Here is a 24,035-nt window from a genome sequence, read left to right on the forward strand (position 1 = left end):
ACAATTGAAAAGTATACCATTCAGTAAATTAGTATTTCATTTACGGCATCCGTACGACATACAATTTTTCGTATAATATAGCTAATCATGGCTTCGCCCGATCTCTCTACCGATAGGAACATCGAAGGAAGTCTAAGAGAATTATATTACAACCCAAGAACTGGTTTTGGAGGTGTACAAAAATTATATGAGGCAGCACGCGCCAGCGGACTAAAAGTTACTAAGAAAGAGGTGCAGGACTGGTTAAAAACTCAGCTAACTTATAATCTACATAAACCGGTACCTCGTACTCGCGGTGGTGGTTCGGTGGGAGGCGCGTTTTCGTATCATCGATAGACAATTTTTGGCAAGCAGATCTTGTGGAATTCGGATTACCGTTCGCAAAAGAGAATAAAAACATTCGATACATGCTAACAGTAATCGATGTGCTCAGTAAATATGCATGGGCCAGGCCGATACAGTCAAAAACGGCAGATGATACTCTGAAGGCGCTACAAGACATAATTAAGAAATCCGGGAGGCAACCCGACAAACTTCAGACAGATGAGGGGCGGGAATTTACTAACCGAAAAATGCAGAAATGGTTGGAGGAGTCGGGAATTCACTGGTTTCACACCTACAGTGACAAAAAAGCTAGTGTCGTGGAACGTTTTAATCGGACTCTTAAAACGATGATGTGGAAATACTTCACATACAGACAGACACGAAAATGGCTCGATATTCTACCACAACTTCTCGAGAATTACAATAACACCGTACACGGAAGTATCAAAATGAAACCCGTCGATGTAACAGAGGACAACGATTGGCAGGCATTTTATACACTCTACGGTCCTGAGTTGGCGGCCGCGGGCACCACCCCTGAATTCAAGCCGGGAGAACAGGTCCGAATTACAAAATACAAGACCACTTTCAGGAAAGGATATTTACCAAATTGGACAGAGGAGATTTTCATAGTTTCAAAAGTGGTGTACGCAGCTGGACTGGGTACTCCGCCTGTTTATAAGATAAAAGATCTGAATGGAGAGGAAATACTCGGCACTTTCTATTCTGATGAACTGCAGAGTGCCCTTTCGGAACGTGCTGGTGCCGACGAGCTGTACAGAGTAGAACGAATTTTGAAGACGAAAAAAATTAGAGGAAAGAAATATTATCTGATAAAATGGAAAGGTTATCCAGAAAGTTTCAATAGTTGGGAGCCAGAGGAAAATGTTATTAGAACTTCGTAGCCCTAAGGGAACGGTTCCGAAGGAGTGTAGTTATGTAGTTCCTGTGCTGGTACTTGTCAAGTACTAACGTAAGTACTAACGCAAGTAATTACGAAAGTTATTCAATAAGTACCATGGAGCAAGCCCTAATTTCTTGAAAGCCGAAAGTGTCAGTTTACCACCATTCTTCCAACCACCTGGCCAAGTATTTATCATGTATTGTCGTAAGTAATGTTCACTTATTGCATCTTTTCGAGCTGTATGTGGATGAGGTGGTACTCCAGATGAACATCCCGAACATATTAAGTTTGCAAGATCTTCAAAGCAACTTCTCATATTGTTATGAGCTGTTCTTTCGAGTCCCCCTTTTTCAGCTTTATCTATAAGTTCTGGCTGAAGTATAATGTACACAACTGACATGAGCCATAGACAAGTAACTTCAAAGTCTTTTCTCCCTTCGGAACCGTAATCATAGGGCTTCATCATATCAAGTGCCTGTAAGTCAAACGGAGCATTGTAAGCGTGCACAGATTCACAAGCATTAAGAAGTTTGTTTAGGTTCTTGAGTGAGACTCGAGGTTGTTCTAGTTGTTCTTGATTAGGTGGATAATAAGCTTTTTCAAGCTCGCCTTCGGAAAAACCATCTATTAAAAATCCCTGGCTGCCGCCATCAAATGCAATTCCAAAGTCAAAAGCTCGTGGAAAATCTACTGGCCCGACTGTCTCGGTATCAATTGTTGGATTAAGTATATTCTTGAGAACTTCAGGCGTAAGAGGTTGACTAATTAACAAACATGGAAGTCTGAAGTCGTTGCAAATTTCTAAGAAAGTCTGTTTGAACTGCTTATGAATCTCTTCTAATTCTTTTAAGGTGGCTATTTCATATTGTCTGGCTCGAGTCAGAATATTCCGCCTACAATAATCAAAAGGCATATCTTTGAATATGATAATGAAACTGTGTAAATCGTCAAATGCCTTTGAAACAATCTTTTTTTCTTCCGACTCCAGGAAACGCCTCGGATTCGAGAAAAAGTCAGATGTTGAATTATACTTGAGTCACAAATAATGTGGTCGGTGGCGCCCACCAAATTTACTGCATCGTAACTCTTACCACTTCCAGTTGGCCCATTTATGAATATGTATGACATTTTTGTTATCTATATCATAGAAAAAAAAATTTAAATTATTTTTCGTAAAGATATATTACGATAAGACAATGGCAATCCTTTCTATTTCAGATGCAATAAAAATACTTGAAAGTGGAGAAAACAATACCCAAATCAGTGGCGGCAAACTCATATTTGGTGAATATGTAGATCCTATTATATATGTAGACAGTGAGCTAGAAGTGGTTTTCCCCATCGGGCCTAAATATGGTTCAAAAGATCCTGCTACATGCGATGAAATGTGTGTCCGTTGGCAACAAAGTCTTCAAAAGTTTACCGATTTAATAGTATTCCGTACCTTAGGTGAAAGTTTCGATGCAAGCACTGCTAAAAGCTATGCTGCAAGCCTGGCCGCTCACTCCAAGAATCCTATCGAACAAATCCGCAGGTATTATTTTACAATCCATCTAAAGTGTATTATATTATATCATGCTACCATGCGCCATTCTGATGGACGAGAGCTCATTCCAACGATGCTAAAATACTGTTTTAGCACTGATAGCAGTGCTAAAACGGGCCCCTAAACCCACCATTTCGAAAATTGCCCGGTCGGTGCATTTGAACATACCTATCTAAACCATAGACCCTCGAGAAAGACCGAAACAGTCCACTTTGTTTCAAAGACCGAAGACCGAATCTTGATATACAGATAAAGTGTGGGTCTGTAACTCACCTCTTGGTGTAAATAAGTTGGGATCGATGATGAAAGACATCTCTGAAGCAGCACGTTTGGGGTATGATGCACACAAATATTAGGGCGACAGCGCACCGTGCACTTTGCTTGATATTGCGGGAGTCGAGACACGATATATCCGAGTACCGCTCTTTAAAATGAAGATAGTCTTCGTTCATACACAAATAAATTGACACTTCCTCACAGTAACGGTATGTCAGATATTATTTACCAAAGTTTGGGCTATAACAGATCGGGATGTCCTAACGATGTAGACCAAGAAGTTCAACATAACAATGGGATGACTCCTGGCGACTGCGACGATATTTGACATCAAATGCAACGAGCAGTGTCAGCGTCCAGCTCTCTCTGCATCGGGCAACACACTCAGAATCTGCACAACTGTTCATCACAGTTGCAGCCATCGCATGTCTGGATTATTTTAAAACTGCTTGTTTTCTGGTACAATTAACGTCCAAATTATCCATCAAAAATAGATCCTGTAACTTCACTGTGCCACCACTGAATGTCGCGACGGTATGTGGTAGCCTACAGAATGAGACAAATCTATTTTTAGTATGCCAAAAAAGCCAGGACTATTGTTCTTATGTAAATTTACGAAAAAAATTGTTCCTTTTTTCTTTTGATTTGAACTCTTGACCCATTTTCTGTGTGAGTGCAGCAGGTATTTTTTGACAAGTAACGTTCGTGTTGCATGCGAATAAAATGCAATGTCGATATGGACGTAATGCGTATTTATCGTAGGATACTGTGTGCCTGTACGGAATCCCAACTTATAAAAATGCTCGGTCTCGGGCGCAGAATTTCCGGCGTTCGATCTCTCAGACGTCCGTTTTCTGCATTTGGCGCTTAGAGTGATGAAAATACCCAAGTAAGACAACAAATACATGCACGCAAGTTCATATAATATAATAGCAATAACCCCCTTCACAGTCGGGTATACACTCGATTTTAGTACAATTCGCTCCATATAGCACTCGCCTATCGGCTCGTGCTATATGTCGCGCATTGTACCAAAATCTCGTGTATACCCTCCTGCGGGGGGTGGGGGTTATTGCTTAATCAGAAGCGAGGAGCGACACAGACAGACAAAGTATTTAAATTCGGTTTAAAAGAGGAGACGATTTCGCTACATGTATTGATATAGTTCAAGAAATCGACTGTGGTTTTAAAGCAGTGAGCCGATTGCCAGCCAGAGAAAATCCTGCTATTGTGCCTCAAAATATCCGAAAAGGTAGTAAGATAGAATTCTTGGCATTTAAACCGCGCTTATTTAAGCGTACTACCCTTTCTTTCACTATAGAGAGGTTATTTTGTGTCACGCCTTATAAACCAGAAATTCAAGACGTTGGAGAACTAGTCGACTTAGAAAGATTAGGTGAGATATATAAACAAATAAATGCTGACAAAAATGTTATAGTGGATTTTGATGACCTATCATAGAATATTTTTCTTTTTAAAAATTTTTAGGATAGTATATATTATAAAGATTATTATGGATGAGAATATTGACGTTTCCCGCCGCTTACGAAAAGCATTCGACGGGGCAGTTTTACGAAAAGAATTTCCTGAAGTCAAGCGAGTCGAGGATATCGAAACGATCGATATCGAAGGTATGACCAAAATAAGAAAGATGTACTCTGTTTATGCAGAAATGGAAGTCAAATTAGTGGATCCGAAAAACAGTAATACACAAAATCGTACATTGCCTGTTAAATTAAAAGATACATACACAAAAGATGTAAGAGGATCGGATGTGAAACAACAATTAATAGATCGCTTCGACCATATGCTTGATACAATTGAAAATGTTGAGGGTTCTGGTCTCGTTCTCGAGGAGATACTTAATTTTGAAGTAATTCTAGTAGAAGTTTTACTGGGGCCGGGCGCCCTACGGGAACGGAACGAGTCCAACTTCCCGGATGGTTAAAAAATAAGCATTGTGTGAGCGATCTTATTCTTCCTTTTGGCAGCGAGAATTGTTTTCAGTATGCCGTCGTTTCAAGTTTAAAGTTGGGCGACGAAGCGTTTCGCAAAAAGAAATGTGGTCAGGTAAGGAGGAACTGGAAGACGTATGACAAATTTGTCGCCGACTACTGTTTTGATGGAATACCATTTCCTACGCCCGCCGATGAGACTGTATTCAAGCGCTTCGAGCAGCAAAATCCAGGCATCAAACTCCAGATCTACGAGAATGATCCCGCCCCGTCCGACATAACTGTGTTATATAGTAGCTGTAGCGGAGCCGAAGGCGATAGGGATCAAATAGCAAATATTTTACTGATAGTCGGCGAAGACGGCAGCCACTATGTACCAATTACTAAATTAAATCGCCTTCTTAATTCTAACAGTAATCGAAAGAATGAGCGCAGACAGAAGTGTATTTGTATGGTTTGTAAGCGGGGTTTTAAGTCAACAAAAGAATTAGAAATACATCAGGTGTACTGTGGGACAGACACGGCTCAGCCAGTTTTTCCTAAGGAAGTGTGTCAATTCGAAGGCCATCGGAAAAAGGTTCCCTGTCCCTACGTCGTGTATGCAGATACTGAGGCAATTATTGAGCGGGGCACCGGCCGACACATTCCAATTTGTATTTCGTATGTTATTATTGAACGATGGCCAGGCAGTAAGCCGAAAGTTTTTAGTAAAAGAATATTCACAGGTACAGATTGTGTTACAGAATTTCTAAAGGATATGAAGAAAAGGGCTGAGAATTATTCGAAATCGTATTATTGGAAAATAAAACCGATGAAAGATAGATCTAATTACAACAATCCAGACTGTATTGCATGTGGAGATCAAGCCGGATACCGAATAGTGAAGGATAAAGATACTTTTTATTGTGAAAAGTGCCGCCCATCAAGAACCATTCCTATATACTTTCACAACCTCAAGGGATACGATGGTTCTTTTATTTTACAAAAATACATGAAATCAGGGATGTTGACGAACCAGAGCCAAATATCATAGCTAAGACGGGCAATGGTGGAATTATGTGTCTTATGAAAACATTTATTTTTAGTGCCTCAATTGTTGTCGATGGGGAGAGGGAGACAAAGAAACGTTTCTTTTCTATAAAGTTTATGGACAGTGCTCAGTTGATGTCTGGGTCGCTCGCTAAGTTGGCAAAGACTGTGCCAGAGGATGGATGGACGGCAGTACCACTTTCGTACCCGGACATTCAGCGGGCGAAAGGTTTCTTCCCGTATGAATATTTAGATTCTCCCGAGTGATTGGAAGAGGACCAGCTCCCACCAAGACACAAATTTTATAGCGAATTAACGGAAGAGGGGATTTCTGAGTCTGATCACGAACATGCATTGCGAGTATGGGACGAAGTTGAATGTCGGACGATCCGTGATTATATGGAATTCTATTGTGAGACTGACGTTCTACTTCTTGCGAATATATTCGAAAATTTCCGTGACACATGTTTAGAAGCATATAAGTTAGATCCAGCCCACTATATGTCAGCGCCCGGCTTGACATGGGATGCTATGTTACTTTATACAGGTAATAAATTTAAACTCATTCAAGATGCTGAGCAGATGAATTTCATTCAGAGGGGAATTCGAGGTGGTATCAGTCAGTGTAATATTCATTATTTACAGACAAATCATCCAGCTTACGCGACAGAAGAGCCTGGCGGAGCTGGCGGGAATTACGACCCAGAGAAACCGTTAACCGAAATAAAATATCTCGATGCTAATAACCTTTACGGATGGGCAATGAGTCAACCAATGCCAATGGGGGACTTCATTGGATGACGATGGAAGAATTGTTAGAATGGTCTGCTCAGAATGGTGGAGCAGGCTTGGATTTGGGACCCGGCGCTAGATTTCCGCCAAGTTTTCTAGAAATTACATAAGAACCAAATTACATGAAGAACATTCCGATCTACCACTCGCGCCCCATCACTACGAATTTCCGAGGCAGGGCAGTCGACTGATTACAAGTCTAATGGACAGAGAGAGATATGTCTTACATTATAAGTTGCTTGAATTCTATCTTCGGATGGGAATGCGACTGAAAAAGATTCATCGGGCGCTTGCCTTCGAAGAGGCACCGTGTCTCGCGGAATATATTGACTTTAACACTAAAATGAGGGCAAAGGGAAAACAGATTTTGAAAAGAATTCTATAAGCTGATGAATAATGCAATGTTCGGCAAGACAATAGAAGACGTTCGAAAGTACAGAGACTTTAAATTTGTTTCGGGCCACAGTATACCGAGAGTGGTCGTAAAAAGATTCAGAAGTATAATCCAAAGATGAAACATTTATCTAACATAACTAGTAAAGAGTATGGCGATTCCTGCAACAGTGCCCTACTGGAACTGAAAATAAGCGAAAATACACATGGCGAAGGAAAAATCCAACTCTAATACAGAGTCGATTAGATTATTTCTTAACCTCTCAAGATTTCGCCTCAATGACAGAGAAATGTCAAATTTCCCTAGGGTATAGAGCAGATCATGCAGTCATACTGCTTAGTGTTTCTATTATCAATCATAGCAGAGGGAAAGGTTTCTGGAAGCTGAACATCTCCCTTTTAAATGATCAAAATTACATCAATTTAGTCAATGAAACTATTAGGGAGTTCTCAATGATTACCGTGATCACAATTCATCGACCCAGGAAGATGAAAAATACACAATACCTGACCAGTTGTTATGGGAAATGATAAAGTTGAAAAAAGGGGTGCCTCCATATCATATGCAAGTAGGGAAAAACGAGAAAGAGAAGCAAAAGAAAGAGAATTAGAAAGAGAAATAAAAGATCGTGAGCGAGAGTTTACAGATTCCATCACTGCACAAACTCTGGAAAAATTAGAATAAAAAAAGCTTTCAGTCGAGAAATTAAGGCAAATTATAGTAGAAGGAGCAATTTTGCGCTCAAAAGTACGGTGGTCAGCTGAAGGCGAAAAACCATGAAAATATTTTTGTTCGCTTGAAAAAAGACGGCGTGTTAATAAAACCATATATTAACTGATCGAAAAAGATAAAGTTGTAACAGAACACAACAAATTTTAAAGACACAAAAACCATATTATGAAGCACTTTATACTAATAAACGAGGTCGTGAGAACATAACCGACAGTGTGTTTCTGACAGACCATGAAGATATCCTAAACTTAATGTAGAGCAGAGTCAAAAATTAGAGGGTGCATTGACAATTGAAGAATGTACAAAAGCATTGAAAGGTATGTCAAATAATAAAGTCCAGGTTCAGACGGCTTTCCACCAGAGTTTTATAAGATGTTCCGGGTGACAATTGGAAAATTCGTCACGAGGTCATTAAATCAAGCTCTCCATTCAGGTGAATTCTCAATAACACAAAAACAAGGTATAATTATATGTTTGCCAAAACAAATAAAGACAGGCAACTTTTAAAGAACTGGCGACCAATAACTCTATTGAACACAGATTATAAGATTGCATCAACAGTTTTAGCCGATAGAATGAAAAGTGTGTTGCCCGATATTATCCATGAAAATCAAAATGGGTGTTTTGAAAGGGCGATTTATTGGGGAGAATATCAGACTCGTCTACGATGTTTTATCCACGGCTAAAGAAAAGAATTTGCCAGGTTTAATGCTGTTGATCGACTTCGAAAAAGCTTTCGACTCAATAGAATGGGACTATATGTTAAAAGTACTGAAATATTTCAAGTTTGGTGAAAGTTTCTGTAAATGGGTAGAAATTTGTTATAGAAATATAAACAGTTGTGTAATAAATAATGGGAACTTTTCACAATTTTTCGATCTTCATAGAGGAGTTCGACAGGGTGACCCATTGTCGCCTTACTTGTTCATTACAGCAGTCGAGCTTTTGGCAGCCTCAATAAGAAGGTCTCCCCACGTTAAAGGTTTTTACATAAGTCAGAGAGAATTCCTACTAGGTCAGTATGCTGATGATTCGTTTTTACTCTTAGATGGTTCACAAAGGTCATTGCAGGAGGCCCTTAACATATGGAAAAGTTTTCTTTAATCTCTGGTCTCTGTCCAAACTTTGATAAAACTAAAGCGATTTGGTTTGGTTCAAAAGCCTGCTGTGGGGAACAGCTGGAAACAAAACAAAATATTCCATGGTCTGGCGAACCTTTCACTCTACTTGGAATCACCTTTGATGTAAAGCTTGAAATAATGGAAGAATTAAACTACTTGCCGGTTGTCCGTTCAATTGAACGCTTGTTAAGTATATGGGCGACAAAATCTCTGACTCTGTGTGGAAAATATGTGTGATTCAAACATTGGCAATACCGAAGCTCATACATATACCCGTGGCCACTTTAGTGTTTGATCAAGGCTACTTGTGTACAGACAGAAATTCTGCTTATATAAAGACAAAACAGGCACTGCCAAGGGTTGTAAATGAGAGCTAACGATTAGTATCCTGTGTTAAAAATTGAGACACAAAATACCACTTCCATTCATGAAAGTCGTAACTCGATAATTAGTTTATTGAGGCAACACACTTTTATGATCTCACTGCTATAGTGTCAAGTGAGGAGGCATCATGGGCCAGTGGCTAGAGCAGTGGACTAACGATCAAAGGATGGCGAGTTCGAGCCCCGGCATGGCTGTGGTGTTGTGTCCTTGGCAAGGCACTTTATTCCTCATTGCTTCTCCCCACCAAGGAGTGATGGGTACCTGGGAGGACAGTGGTTGTAATGTGTGTGCAGTGGTTGTAATGTGTGTGTTTAGCTCTGCTGCGCTTATTGGCTGCACATGTGAGCTGTTGTTTGCTCCCCAGGGAGTTGAGTAGTATCATATTAGGTCCGGTGACCAGGGGTAATAATAATTGTAAAGCGCCTTGATCACATGTACTTGTGGATATGTGCGCTATATAAGAACCCAATATTATTATATTATTATTATTATTAAGTAAAATTGTATGTCCCATGCAGACAGTCTGTCTGGGGAAATTGAAATAAACAAGACTTGTACTCAGATCAGTGCGTGGTCATGTTACATTGTATCTAATCTTGTACACAGGGTGCCAATCGTAAACTCTCATTTACAACCCCAGACAGAGCTAGTTTTGCCTTTGTACAAGCAGAATTTCTGTCTGTATCGGGTAGCCTTGATCAACACTAAAGTGGCCACGGGTGTATTATGTCAGTCTTACCATTATGTCCACAACTCTAGTAAAAAAAGTGAATGACGTTCTTTTTAATCACTGTATCATGACATTATATCAATTTAGTCATAAATACAATATACCACAATCAGAAAGGTTGAAGTTCATAAGTATTATTGATGCTATTCCTAAGCAATTGAAAGCAAAAATAAAAATAAAACACATAATCGATTAATAAACCAGCGTTTTTTCCGAAAAAATATGTAGGAAATATATTTAAGTCTTTTTCAAAGTACGATTATGAACAAAATTAAAACACAAGTCAGTACGACCAAGTGGATAGAAAGAATTCTTGTCGGTGACCTAAAAAAATTCTTCCATTGACCTTCAAATTACAGACGATACTGCCCTGCAAAGCTTTCACATGTACAATAGCTGCCAATAAATTTTTAAAAGTAAAAATGTAATCACAAATGACAAATGTACTATTTGTAATAAATGGGTGGAAGACATAGTCCATCTTTTTTTTGAGTGCAAATATTTTCTTCAATTTTTGAGTGATGTAGAATCGCTTTTGCTGGAAAATTGTAATATTCCAATAACACTGATTCCAGAGAATGTTATCTCGGGATTATAACGAAAGATGATACATTCACTGTTAATGTTTTAGTAATTTTAGGTAAGAAATACATATATGATTGCAGAAGATTGCACAGAATACAAAAGATTCAACAATTTACAATATGGGTACAAGAAAGAATAACAGTAGAAAAAAATAAATATAAATTAAGTTTTTTTGATAAGGATGATACGGATTCAAAATGGTCAAATTAAGTCTATTTTGCAAATAGAATATTTGAGATTTTAAACCGAAGCACTGTCCTGCTTTTTTGTTTTTTTCTTGTTTGGTTTTCTCTTTTCTGTATTTTTTGTTATGTCTTCTTTTTCTGAAAGCCAATAAAAAAACAAAGTATTGCGCACGTCTTTCGACACTGGAAATCTTGACACATATTTTATTTATTTTTAGTCACCGTTAGCAGATAAGGTGCATGCTAAATGACATTTGGTACACATTCAGCTGACTCGTGTCTTACTTAGCACAAGGTTTGATTGACAGTGGTATTCAAATCCCAATCGGCGTCCCCTTGGTCGACGTTCTCACTGGGCACGCACAATCACTCACTAAAATTGACCCGAAACTTATCAGTTTGAAAATATGGAGTTGTTGTGTATTGATCAGGTATGTACTCTGCTGTAGAGCATTCCATTTCATAAGTTTTCATAAAAATCACGCAAAAAACCGCAATCTTTGGAGCGCTCAATTCAAGCTACTAGCCCGGCGTCTCTTTGCATAATGAGCATCCTTTCATGTAATCCGCTGGGCGTCTTTAAGTGTCCCACTTTGGCGGGTTAGTACGTCAGTGAAATTCAAAGTGGACCAATCAGATAGCTTGTTAGACCATAGACCCTCGAGAAAAACGTTTTTCTCGAGGGTCTCTGGTTAGACTCACAACACTATGCCAGTTCTCAAGCGACTATACCACAGCAAGATGCAGTCGTGCTTGTGACTAATAGGTGTTCGCAGATATCGAGAATACAACAAAAGAATCATTGAGTCACTGTTAATGACAACGGATCATACTTTAAAATAATAAAGAAACCATTAAAAGATGTTAAAACAATGGGAAACTCGAGTTCCCTTGACAGCAACGTAAGGAAAATGACACGTTTTTCCAGTACTTTCTTGATTCTTTGACCCTGCTCATCCCATCGCCTAAATAGAATAGTCTCACTCACGTCCGCCACATTTTCATTCACGACCACGATCGATGTTTTCACCCTCTGAACATGCAGTTTCTTTTGTTTGAAGCAATTATCCTTTCATTTGTGAAGCCTTTTTCCTTGTGACTATTACACTTACGGTGATTCATATACTGTATCACTTCATACAATAATTAGACAATTTTTGGACCAAGGTTTTACGCTCACGTTTTTGTATTTACCACCATAGGCTCGTACATATCACGAACTGATTGGAAATGAGTGCGTTTCGCACAGATGTATAGTTGAAGTACTCTAGTGGATCCTTCTTTTCATAAGACAAAAGTGAATGTTGCGGCATACAAAGTTGTCGTGAACCGATTCGTAAAGGGAAAAAGAACATGGCAAAATGCGCCAAAGTAAATTCATCCTAGGTCGAGCCCCAAAATGGTAATGTCCCCAGTTCGGGCCAAGGCAGGGCTAAAAAGCTATCTGATTGTTTAATTTGAATTTCACTGAAGTACTAACCCGCCAAAGTGTGACATTTAAGCGGGAGCTTTTGGTGGGCAGTAAGTTAATTGAATATTATATTTAATTATTTTCACGTAATATTATTTTTTAATTATTGTATATGTCAAGCGAGACTCTTTGATAAAGTATGTCAAGCTAATTTGTAGATTTTTGTTGCGTAAAACATCAACGAAATGCAAATGGTTATTGTTTGTCAATTTCAAGCGACTTTTCCCAGAGTTCCCAATCAAATGCCCGGATGAGGAACACTCGTCAAGGGGAAAGTTCTCAAGCAGCGGCAATACATTCAATGCTGTTTCCTCCTCATCAACTTTTGTAAGTGGCGTGCAAAGTTATTTCGTTTGTTCGATTATTATCAGAAATATGCAAGGGAACAAACGTTTTAATCAGTAGTGCTTATCGCATCTGTAATGATGAGGTCTTTCTTGGTACTGTGTACTTGTACTTGAAACAGAGTTTTGTCGTGAAAACGAGAAGAAAAATGTAGAAATAAATTCAAACTATGTCATGTTGACATGCATAAAATATCTTCGTTGGCTAAATAATGTATGCTAATTTTAGCACAGAAAGATGTTGATGGTGATCTCTGCGCCCTACAACAAACGGTTGATATTTTTTTGTGTGGACTGCTGAAAATAGTGTGAAAATGCATGAGCTTTCCTTGTTGAACGCAAAGTGCACTTTGTAATAAGTACCAATTTGTTGTCACAGTACTGAGATACAGAAGACGTACTTGCCATCGACTTAATTTTGATCAAACGGAAGATAAAACTTTCAAAAAAGACAACTTTATTTCATGTCTATGAATTCACAGCCAGCTCTTTGAAGGATTGTTTGATTATGCCTTATTTTTTGTGTCGATTTTTTTTCTATAACATCAAGTCAAGCTTTGGAAACATTTTCGTAAGACAACAAGAATCCCAGTATCAAATAAGACGTTTAGAAAGTCTTTCGATTATTCTACATTTCAAGCGTTATAAGGAAGCTGGAAGCCTCCATACTGTCTGTACTTGACATTGACAATTTACATAATACTAGTCATTTGCTTTCATTTGACAGCTGCGTACAGTAAATCATGTTCAAATATAAAACTAATAACAAACCTGTCCCTTTAAGCTTCATGTATATTAGCGTTTCTGAATTACTAACATTTCTATCAAATGCTCTATAAAGACCGCATAAATTGTTCAGTGCATTTTGCATCACTGGTAACGATCTAACATTAAATAAATGATATAAAATCATAACTAACCAGGTGCAAGAGTCGCCACGACCAGGAAAAGTAGCAACACGACGACCAGGAACTTGGTGTTCATTTTTCTCCACAGTTAGGCCTGTAGTGACTATGACGTCGCTGCCTACGGCTATGAACAAGTGCTCCGTAGTAAACACACTCCCGCCCTGTTCATTAGATGGCATCTGGGAAACTTTCGCTCATTTTCCATACACCCACACATTCTTTCAACCAATGTGTCACACTCGTAAAAAGGAGGAACTGTCGTTTTAGTAAATCAATCAAAGTGAAAGGTCATTTCAGGTCACCGAATATTGATAAGGTCGTTTGAGGTTATTTCAGCTCGTATTTTTCTTGGCATTGATGCACAAAATAGCTTGTCCAGCATCTACTTACTTTCAAATTGTAGGAACCGAAATTTGTCTTAAGACAAATTTAACAATTAACAATTTGACTCTTAAACTAACTCAGGAATGGCGAAAAATCAAGCAACAAGGGGAAAGTCTTCCTAAAAACTTCAAATTGATAATGCTGATACAAAATCTTCTCTCGACGTTATGAGGCGTATAACTAAGGAAACATCGGCATCACCCCTCTTCTGTAATTAATCTCTTTTCTGTTTTTTATTTTTCAAAGTTTCAACACTAAACTTGCAATCAATAATAAATAATTAGAGCTTTCTTAAAGGGACATAAGCTGTAACTTGTGACATAGACCCTCGAAACCCTTGTATGTGTGTAGTGATCATTGATTATTGTTTACAAATGAATTCTAGTCCGGACTTGAAGAAAATTTTCAACAATAACAATAGAGATTATACTCATATAGGTTGTGTTGATATGCTAAATACTTGGTATTAAATTATAGTTCAGGCATTCAATGCAGAAAGTGTAGGGAAACCATAAAACAAAAGTTCCGAAAAACTAGCCAAAAGATACAGCTTATGGAGCTTTAAGGTATTGACTTTGATTGCTGATGAATGAGAAATGGCATTTGAGAAAACGATGAAGAGGTCACAAATTGAGTAAACAACAGTTGCAGTCAGGTTAGTAACACATCGGAGGGACTTTGAGGGAAAAGAGCTGCATTAGAATGATTTACTATTCTAGACATGTTGACAAATTTTCTTAGACACGGGTTCACTTTTCTGCATTAATTTCAAACTCACTCGTCTGTAATGAAACATGAGGCTGGCCAGGCGAGCAAAAGCACTTACCCGTTTTATTACATTTATGGCTGATGGCCATGGAAAACTTCAATATCAAAACTCCGATGACTCTTTTTTCTCAGAAGACCTTGACATGGAGGGGGAAGATATTAAGAAGACTTGGCTTGATAATTTGGTGGACAAACATTTTGAAGGATTAATCAATGTGGAATGGGGCAAGACAATGAGGTCACCACCGGGGGTCACCAGTACGTTTCAAATTTTGCACAGAAGGAAATGACACCCAGCAAGCTACAAGTTTTAGTGATGCTTGGATTCATGTTTTATCAGCTGCTAGACCAGAATATATAGATAAGATGAAAGATATTCAGCAATTTAAATTCACACTGCACGGATCTGAAGGGCAGGTCACTGTGAATGTTTACAGTTCTACTGGAACTATCATGTTTCAAGGTCACCACGTAGACTGGCTATCAGCTAAACTTGATATGTTACTGTTGGCGGTAAAAGAGAGACTGACTTTAACAGAGGGGATATCAGAGACATGTCTTAAAGAGATCAATGCAGTTTGCGAAATTAAGAGAAAATAGCTTCAGGTCATAAGGGCCTGCACCAAGTCAAGCCTTCCGGTCCTCACAGAAAACTGCCGGTCCTCAGTAAATGTAGTTGTTAACGACCATTAAAGTCAATAATCTCTCCACTGATACTATGCTTTTGAATGTTGTAATATTTAATTTTTCATGTACTTTATCAATAGAGTCAGTAAGTATTCACTCAAAAGGACTATTGTTCACATAGATTGCAGAATAGTGTAAGTGAATGATCATGACTCATTCATCTACATGATCTGGAATCTGAAAAAGATCACAGCTCTCATCTTCCTCACTGCCATGCGCACACATTTATCAATGTTTTCCACCATGGGGGGACTATGAGGCTAACAGGAGAATTTGACATTTGTTTTCTAGCCATATCAAATACCCACTTTCGGACCATACAATGATGTCAAACACCCAGGGCCGGCGAATACAGGCTCATGCACTGACTACATGTGGATGATGAAAGCGAGACAGTTTGTCTCCCATTACTTTCTATGGGGGATTATGTTCTCTACATGACTGTATACAATTGTATACTACACCAGGGCATGTGATATTGTGATTTGAATATGGTTGGCGAGCTGAAAATCACTTCTGAAATTAGCCAACGCGAGTGGTAGAAGACTGAGTGAATAGCTTAGTACCATGAAAACAGTCATGAGTAAGGGGAGTGTGTGAATAATTTTTAGGCAAACATTGATCACTACGTCTTTTTTATTGCAATGTAAAACAGAAGGAAGAAAATACTTGGTATGTATTTTGATATGACGTATGTATTACTTTCAACATTTTTCAAAAAATAAATATGCTTAAATGTGACCTCTGTTGCATTCATGAAGAAACAGATGAAGTTATACTTTTAATTAAAAGGACAAGTATCGTAACTTTTTCTCGATTGTAGAAATTGCAGACAACATGAATGGCACACGTCGCCACTCGCGGAAATGAATGCATATTTTCTGATCAAAAGGTTTTGCCTGAGCGATTGCTGGGTCTCATCGCCCTTTGAAAGCTTAAAGTTATCAAAATGAGTCTGAAAAGTTAGACAGACACTCTATGCTGCTGAAAACGATCGCGAAACGATCACTTAATGATACCGTAAAATCTTAAAAGACGTATTTTTTGCGACATTTAGGCCTACAGCCCAGGATGACGGTGAGTTTTGCATGCCTGTCGTAAAACGGTATACATCGAAACAATTTGAAGCCCTACTCTCGTCCTATGAGAGTATACACGACGGATTGTGCAACTCGACAAAACTGTTACAAAACTGTTATGATAAGGCCGCTCTGTTTTATAAAATGTACACTTGTTATCACGTCGATATATCGTGGTAACAGTCGGTCTTGTGAACTTTGGTTGAAGACCAACGAGCAAGCAAGATGTTCTGGCGGTCCACAAACAAACGCAGCGAAACGTGAACTTGACTGTCGACTGGTAGCACAATAGGGCTGTCGTGTAACATCTAGTCCTTGTATCGGGCGTAGTTCAAAACCATGGAGGTAAAAAAATACCTCCATATTCAAAACCAAATATGTTTACTTTCTATGAACCGTTTATTTTTTTAACGCTTCAATTGAAAATCAAAGCAAAGAAAACGGAGTCAGTTTTATAAAATGAAGGTCTGTATTATGTACATTTGTGTACATGTAAATTCCGAAAACTTAAAGTGTGGAACTAGTGAAGTGATTCTGGGTGTTGTTATCATATGACACAGATATGCTAACATTACCAGGGTTACACTCACTAGACGAGTATTATTATAATATTATATCGCATTGTTGCACCAAAAGCAATCGATTCCATTGCTAGAATCTGCATGCACGGACGTAATTCATACTGATCTGAATGTAATCAGCTGCACCGTGCTATGCGCATCGATGGGAGGGATAAAACTCTTCGTAAATGTAAAACGTCGCAAGACAAAAAATTACTATGTTGCGACATTGTCAACCCCCCCCCCCCCCCCCCCCCCCCCCCCCCCCCCACCCCCCCCCCCCACCCCCCCCCCACGGCTACCATAGATCGAATTCCGCACTACCAGGACACGAAGTGCGATCAATATCCCCTGCTGCCCCGCACTCCCACGGTGGAAAACATTGATAGGTGCATGACATTCAAGTCTGAATCATATGATTCAAAGTTAGTCATCATCTGCATCTGTTACAGGTCTTGACGGAGAAATTTTCATCATCTATTCCAAATTCCAGTCGGTCATAAGGACCGACATGTTGCTAAAAACTTTCGGCCCGACGAGAAATCGGTCGGTCTCGGACCGTCGGACCGACGTTAATTTCGCACACTGTATCAATGACAAAATTACAGAACAGCAAACCGAATCATCAACTCAGCCATCATCAGTGAACTCTGATAGTCCAATACCTGCCTGATACATCATTTTACCAACACCATTTCTGATCACACAAAACAAAACACAAAGTAAATCAACAGGCAATACAGTGTCACCACACAAGACAGTAGCAAATATGAAGAAAGCAAAACAGCTGCAAAATTCTACACCGAAGAAGTCGAACAAGGAAAATACACCATCCAAGATTCCAAAGCGGAAACAAATAACGAAAACAAATACTCCATCATCAGTAAAATCAGGATCCAACTACAATATAAATCCTCAGGATCTGGCAACTACCTTATCAGGCATGTTCAAGACATGTTCAGCAAATTGACTATAAGTATTGTGAACTCATCAGAAATGGGCATAACATCTCTGACATTGCAAATAAGTTAAGATCGTTTGAATCAAATCTAAATCACCAAAACATTCATATACAACAACTTCTGAAGATGAAAGAAAAACATCATGGAGATAAAACAGACGCAATCATCATCACAAAAAGCAAGTTAGTGTGTTGACTGCAGAGATGACATCGAGCAACTGGATAAGAAAATTAATCACCTTAACAAGTCTATCCAGGGATTACATGAAATGATGCAACAATCCTAAACCAAAGTGGAAACCATCCCACACAACCAGCAGCAACAACATAGACATTTTCAGGACACCATTGCAGAGATGCAAAACATGAACGACTCACTGCTCAAGGCTCAAAATGAAACAGAAGCCAGAATAAGTGTGCTGATAAAGGAAAAAGAGGAGAAGCCTCAGAAACAGCAAAGGGAGAGATCAGGAACTATCAACCAACCCTTTCGCACCTTTCATGAATGCAGAGAGTGTCCATTGGAATCCATTTGCAAGGGAATATGAATCATCTCAGCAACAACCGTGGAAAACACCCAGGGTAAAGTTTGTAAGAAAGACTCAGACACTCATTGTTGGTGACTCTATGCTGAAGGATATTAATCCTTCCAGGGTGTACAGAAATACTCATGTGAGAACTGTCAGAGGAAGTAATATTCCTCAAATCACAAGTTATATTCAATCTGTGTCAGCTTCCAACAAAAATAATATTGTCATTCATGCTGGTACAAATGATATATTGATAGTAGTATTCCTGTAGAGGAATGTGTAAACAAATATTCTGAGTTGGTTCTGGTAACATTAGATAAATTCCCAAAGTCAACAGTCTTATCTCATCAGTCATTCCAAGACAAAATAATTCATTATTCAATGCTGTAAACACAGAACTGCATAAAATGTGCAATATGCGTAATAATTTAGTTTTTATCAATCTCAACAATATTAATTCAGCAACACATTTGCATGACAGTGTTCATTTAAATTCCAGGGTACAGCTTTATTAGTGAGGAATATTAAGGATATGCTCGCTCCAAACCTTGGTGTGAACCGAAACCTTTTCAGGAGAAGACAGTATTTCCAACATCCCGTTAATCCGGTGATACAGCAATATGGGGACGCAACACAAGAATTTGATATGTCTAGAAATCGCCCATTTTGCCACAATATGTTGATACACCACAAAGCCATAGGCAAATGATACCAAACAATAGATACCATGTGTAACTTTACATTTCAGAAAAACAGCAACATACAAAGTTCACTGTCAATTTCCTATTGGAACATACAGGGTTACCGAAAGAGAAAGTGTCAAGACAGAGACTTTATAAATAACATTACTCAACATGACATTATTGGTATTGGAGAAACTTGGCTCACATAGCAATTGAAACATACTTTTCACATTCCTGGATACTATGACTATTCTGCTGAAAGAAAAAAGAAAACAACAGAGGAGTGGTCTTTCTATTTTGGTAAAAAATACTAGAAAGAAGGGTGTAAAAGTGGTTCATTCAGATGCAGAAGATATGGTGTGGTGCAAACTTTCAAAGCATTTTTCAGATTACAACAGGATATATTTATTTGCTTTGTTTACAACGCACCAGAAAATTCAAATCATAAGTCTGAATCATTTTCCGAACATTTAGAACAGTTGATCACAAAATATAGCTGTTCTGGATCTGTCATGATTTTAGGGGATTTTAACGCCAGAGTAGGATTACTGCCAGATTTTATTGACAATGATTTCTCAAATGATATACCAGTTCCACCAGGATATTCTGTTGATACACACCTTAATCGCTGCAATATGGATAAATTTGAAAATAAGGGAGCGTTCAGTTATTATGGCCGGGGATGGGCCAGCAAAATCCGAGGGGGTCACCTTAAATTTGAAAACTGCAAGGGGGTCATGTATTTTCAAACAGCTCAGAGGGGGGGGGTCACTTAATTTTTATAAGTACCCGTCCCGTCAAAAAGCAGTTTCACTGTTCAGAAATATTTTGGGATATAAAAATGATTCGTTGCATGATTTCATTCTCTGAAGTTATTCGCCTGTAAATCTGAACAAAAGTATAATTATCTGTCACATGAACATTTTGACTTGACAACTCTGAGGCTTGTCTTATTGTAAATCAAGCTCACAACACTGAGGGCAATGAACAATTCCTATTACTTACATATTAGAGATATAGCAAGTTTTGTCAGGGAAATTATTTAACAGTTAGCTGTATTGAGACAACTAGTACCGTGAAAAGTTAAATAATACTTTTAGGTGAAATTCCAATATCATAATTGTTGTCCACATCTGAACTTTTAAATACCCTATTTGAATCAAGTACATTTGTATCAATTATCAAACACCTATAAAGCACAAATTAATTTAGTGTAGCATTGTAAAAAAATTATTCTTAGTTTTCTCATAGACTCCAGAGTATAGTGAATCAGCATTTCGGTGAAATTCCACAATCTAATTTCTTGCACACATATCAACCTTTAACCATCCTACGCTAACTAAGTACTTTAAAATGAATTATCAAATGTCTATAAATACACAGATTTTGATAGTTTTGTATTGGAAAAAAATTATTCATATTTTCCTCATAGACTCCAATGTACAATGAATCTACATTTTGGTATAATTCCAAAATCCAATTTCTGGCGAACACATCCATTTGTTACCACCCTAATCTAATCAAGTACATTGATATCAATAATCGAGAGTATATAAATACATGGGTTTACCTATTTTTGTATTGGAAAAAATTATTCATACTTTCCTCATAGACTCCCATGTATAGTGGATGAACATTTTCAGTGAAATTCCATAATCAGATTTCTTGTACACATAATATGCACCTTTAACTATCATATTCTAATCAAGTACAATTATGTTAATTATTGAACGTCTGTATATGCACAAGTATACCAAGTTTTTCATTGGACAAAAAATTATTCACAATTTTATCATTGACTCCCATGTATAGTGGATGAACATTTTTGGTGAAATTCTAAGGTCAAACTTTTTGTCCACATGCCAGTTGTAACAACCCTATTTCATTTAAGTACATTTATGTAAATTATCAAATATCTATAAATGCATAGATATAGTTTTGCATTGAGAAAGTATTACATAGATTCCTCATACATGTATGAGAAAATATATGTATACCATGTATAGTGAATCAACATTATCAACAGCTGATTTTTAAAGCCGCACTTTTCAATCCCAGGTTCTCGCATTAGTGGAGTTCTCCTCCCAGTCAAACACATGGCCAGTATGATGTTTGATTTCTATAACATTAATTACACAAACTGATCTCAACCTTTTGTCACATTTTGCTAATCCTGCAAACAGAGTTTATGCAAGCTTTTGATTGACGGTCGGTTCAAATCGCCAACGGTCATTGATTCCCCACCACAAACGCTCGAATTTCCTAAAAAATTGTCTTCCAGTCGCGTTAAACTTTGAATATAACCACAGAGTTCGATCGGCAGCAACTTCACGCTGACCGCTTCGCAGTCTGTCTGTGTTTTTGCGGCCGGGGAAAAATAAAAAGTGGCATTTTCTGAAGCGTGTGCCCGCGTGTTGCCAGTTTGGTATCCACTTACACAATGAACGCCGCCATACCTTGGCGTCCTTTTAAAGGGAGGCTCCGCCTTTAATTAAATCCAAATATCAAAATATGTGCACACACGCTTGCGCAAAAATATTGCGATCCACCAGTTATTTCTGTCCAACCCCTTTGAGGGGTAATTTCAAAATTATAGCAAGTCAGAATGGGAAATCTGAGCATTAACACCTTTTGAGTTTGTAAGGAAGGTCATTTGAAAAAATCTAAGCTCTTTTTTGGGGGGATTCTATCGCTCCATACCCCTGAGGTGTTTGGTGTGCAGCAAATTTACTCAAGCAATGTTGGGGGGGTCATGAAATTTTGTCATCTTGAAAGGGGGGGGTCATCAATTTTTTGGTACAAGTGGTAGGGGGGTTCACTTATTTTACTGATGCGCAGGAAGAATTTGCCGGCCCAACCCGGCCATAATATCTGAACGCTCCCTAAGTATGGTAGAAACCTCATAGATTTATGTAAAACCAGCAATATAAGAATTATGAATGGCAGACTACCTGGAGATATTTGTGCAAAATTTACATGTTACCACTGGAATGGAAACAGTGAAGTAGACTATGGTCTTGCACCAACAGACATCATCGATAACTTTGAGTATTTTAGAATACACAATTTCACAATTTTTTCAGATCATTGTCAAATTTCTACTCTTCTCAAACTAACGAATTTTAATCCAAGCAGTGTTAAAGATACTGTGAATTTATTGCAAATGCCCCCAAAATGGAAATGGATAAGTTATCTGTTTTCAATTACACAGAGAGATTAGCATCAGGTGAGCTACAAAAAGATTTTGCAGAATTTTTGAATACTCATATTGGTAATAACAAATCTGACATTAACTCAGCCACTGAGCATTTTAATAACATCTTGGATAAAGCTTGCAGTGGAATTTTCAATAGACAAAAGCAGAGAAAGAAAAATTTAAAGAGAAAGAAATCAAAATGGTTTGACAAAAGCTGTGATGCAGCAAAAAGGGACCTAATAGCAACAGCTAAACTATTAAATAAAGCTCCATATGACAGTCAGTTAAAAATTATCTATTACATAAAGAAAAAAAGAAAAGAAGTTTAAAAAAACTTGTTAAAAATAAGAAATTACAATTCTGGCCATACAACTTAGACAAACTAAACAGTCTACATGCTAACAATTCACATGATATGTGGAAATTGATTAAGTACTTAAAAAATAATGATAAGATAATAATACTGGAGATTGTGTCTCAGCATCAACATGGATGGAATTAAAAAAAAAATTCTTGCTCAATTGAAAATGACAGGTATAATGATTTTCAACAGCAAATTATTGATAGTTTAACATCTGAAGAAACTAAGAATCAGGCTAATCAGCAGCTGGATAAGTCAATAACACTAAAGAAGTGTTGTCAGCAATCAGAAATTTAAAAAGTAAAAAGCAGCAGGGATTGATGGGTTTTGTAAAGAGTTGTTAAAACATGGTTCTTCCTTTCTATGTAAACCCTAAGCTAAATTATTTAATGCAGTTTTAGAAACATCCAATTTTCAAGACATCCGGAATACAAGCATTATGACTCACTTATTTAAAAAGGGAGATAAGTATGACGCGAAAGAATTATAGGGGCTTTTCTGTCGGAAGCTGTGTAGGAAAAGTTCTCTCTTACATTCTAAATGAAAGGCTACATAGTTTTTTAGATGACAATCATATTATAAATAATAATCAAGCTAGATTTCGCAAAAACCATTGCACAATAGATCACATATTTACCCTGAAGAGAATAATACACATTGTCAAATATATTAACAATAAGCAGAATATTTATGTTTGTTTTGTTGACTTTGCTAAGGCTTTCGACTCGGTATGGGGAGTTGGTCTTTTCATAAACTTCTCAAAAGTAACATTAATGGCAAATTATACAGACTTATAAAACACATGTACACCAACACAAAGTACACATCAAAACAAATAATTTTGTCTCGCCCGACCTTAAAGTTGAAAAAGGAGTAAAACAGGGCTGTGTTCTAAGTCCTAGTCTGTTCAATTTATATGTCGATGACTTGAAAACAAATCTAGACAAAGTAAATAATGAACCACCAGTGTTGAATAATACTCCATTTAATCATTATTTTACGCTGATGACCTTGTCTTAATCTCTACTTCAAAAGAGAGTTTTCAGAGGGAATTAACTATACTACACCCATTTTACTCTAATACGAAACTTGATGTCAATTTACAGAAAACCTAAGCAATTAATTTTAGTAAATCTCCCTTGATAG

The 24,035-nt window shown here is 37.8% G+C and overlaps 1 protein-coding gene across 1 annotated transcript in view; it reads right to left on the reverse strand.

The window, feature by feature from the left end:
* LOC139130693 (E-selectin-like) overlaps positions 1–13,885 on the reverse strand; it is a 160,805-nt gene extending 146,920 nt beyond the window's left edge. The window contains exon 1 of the mRNA XM_070696443.1: positions 13,693–13,885. The gene's annotated coding sequence lies outside the window, so the exon portion shown is untranslated. The remainder of the gene's footprint in view (positions 1–13,692) is intronic.
* Between the last annotated feature and the right edge of the window lie 10,150 nt (positions 13,886–24,035).

The sequence above is a fragment of the Ptychodera flava genome, chromosome 4 (assembly GCF_041260155.1).
Source record: "Ptychodera flava strain L36383 chromosome 4, AS_Pfla_20210202, whole genome shotgun sequence".
In the NCBI taxonomy this organism is placed as follows: domain Eukaryota; kingdom Metazoa; phylum Hemichordata; class Enteropneusta; family Ptychoderidae; genus Ptychodera; species Ptychodera flava.